At 45.9% G+C, this 1,801-nt stretch overlaps 1 non-coding gene across 1 annotated transcript; it reads left to right on the forward strand.

Annotated features, from left to right (window-relative positions):
• The first annotated feature begins 1,490 nt into the window (after positions 1-1,490).
• On the forward strand, positions 1,491-1,565 carry Trnap-cgg. Its single transcript has one exon. It is a non-coding gene; the product is annotated as a tRNA-Pro (tRNA).
• The last annotated feature ends 236 nt before the right edge of the window (positions 1,566-1,801 follow it).

Consider the following 1,801-nt stretch of genomic DNA (forward strand, 5'->3'; position numbering starts at 1 on the left):
GGGAGAACATTGCACGGTTGCTCAACGAACGCCAGTTCGGCCAGAGAGGCATCGTGAGTCACAGGTAAGTTCACTGTTAAAGTGTCGAGAATGTACTTCCCACAAAGAGTCGGACAGCGTGTTACGTGCTCGCATGTAAGTCTCCTGAAGTGACCACGACGAGAAAATCTGATAAATTGGAGATCGTATGGTGTGTGTGTGTGTGTGTGTGTGTGGGGGGGGGGGGGGGGGGGGGAGACAGCAGAAGTACCCTTCGCCACACACAATAAGATTACCTTCCGGAGTGTTGATGGGGGTAGCTGGTAATACCTTTACTTGCTGAGTAGGACAAGTAATTGTGGCCAAATAGATTCAAATGGTTGTGTGCTATACAACAGAAAGATAGGTTAATGGAGGTGGTGTGAACAAAGTAAAATGCAAGACACCAGGGAATGAGGGGACGAAAGAGATTAGCTGTGGAAGTTGTGGAAGGCAAGAACGCTCGGTGTCACTGAAGCTGTTGAAAACGTGCCGAACAACTGATGGGTTTGTAATTCGAGTAATATGAAGGAGACAGAAAGTATGTAAACTATCAAACAGTGCTGGTGCAATTAAAAGACGAGCTACAGCAGATGTTAAAGACTTGAAAGAAGCTGGCGAGGAGATAAATATGGGAAAGACAAAAGTGACGAGAAGAAGCAAATAGGTCAAAAAAGTAGTAGTAGTTACATTCATTTTGTAACTTGAAAGTTTGATATGTAGTGGAAGATGCACAGATGAGGGAGGATATCTATGGGAAAGAGAACATGGGAGAAAGTGAAGCACTTCCGAACAAGTAGAAGAATTCCAGTGGAGCTGAGAAAAATATTTGCTAAATGTTATGTTCGGGGTGTAGTGGAAAAGTAGAAAGATAGCCAGAAAATGTTGACGTCCGGCTGTGGAGAAGAATGTTAAGGTGAAGTGGACTGCCAGACTGAAGTAATAAAGAAAACAGGGATAGAAAGATGATCATTGGAAGTGATCAGAAAGATGGAAAAAAATCTTTGAGATATATACTGCGTTGGAATTGTCTCCGACAAAGAATATACAATCGTAAGTTAAAGGACTGCGAGGAAGAAGTGGGAAGAGAACTGAAACATAGGCGACGTTTTGAATCGACGGACAGATTGAAGGAAGGTACCCAGAACAGCAGACGGTAGAGGGCCTGCAGTTGAAATAAGCCACAAGACAGATAAACTAGAGGAAAAGGAGCGGAAGAAGATTGAAGGATAAATTTTGGGATGCTCGGTGTAGGTGTGTGTAACCGCAGCGGACACTGAACCTGTGTGTGTGTCCCTGAAGCATATATTTAAACAGGACTCTGGTCTGAAACTTCCTGGCAGATTAAAACTGTGTGCCCGACCGAGACTCGAACTCGGGACCTTTGATTCGCAGGAGAGCTTCTGTAAAGTTTGGAAGGTAGGAGACGAGGTACTGGCAGAAGTAAAGCTGTGAGTAGCGGGCGTGAGTCGTGCTTCGGTAGCTCAGTTGGTAGAGCACTTGCCCGCGGAAGGCAAAGGTCCCGAGTTCGAGTCTCGGTCGGGCACACAGTTTTAATCTGTCAGGAAGTTTCATATCAGCGCACACTCCGCTGCAGAGTGAAAATCTCATTCAGGACTCTGGTCTGTTTTATTCCATACACCTACGCCAGCGGAACAGAATTTCCCCGCTCTCGTGACTAATCCCCTTTTTTATTTTTTACGTGCCATTCTGGCCGGTGGTGCCTTATCTGTTGCGGCGCGATGCTTGCCCGTTGGCTCTGGAATCCACACTGACCATCGCA

This window comes from Schistocerca americana, chromosome 11 (genome assembly GCF_021461395.2).
Source record: "Schistocerca americana isolate TAMUIC-IGC-003095 chromosome 11, iqSchAmer2.1, whole genome shotgun sequence".
Lineage (NCBI taxonomy): Eukaryota > Metazoa > Arthropoda > Insecta > Orthoptera > Acrididae > Schistocerca > Schistocerca americana.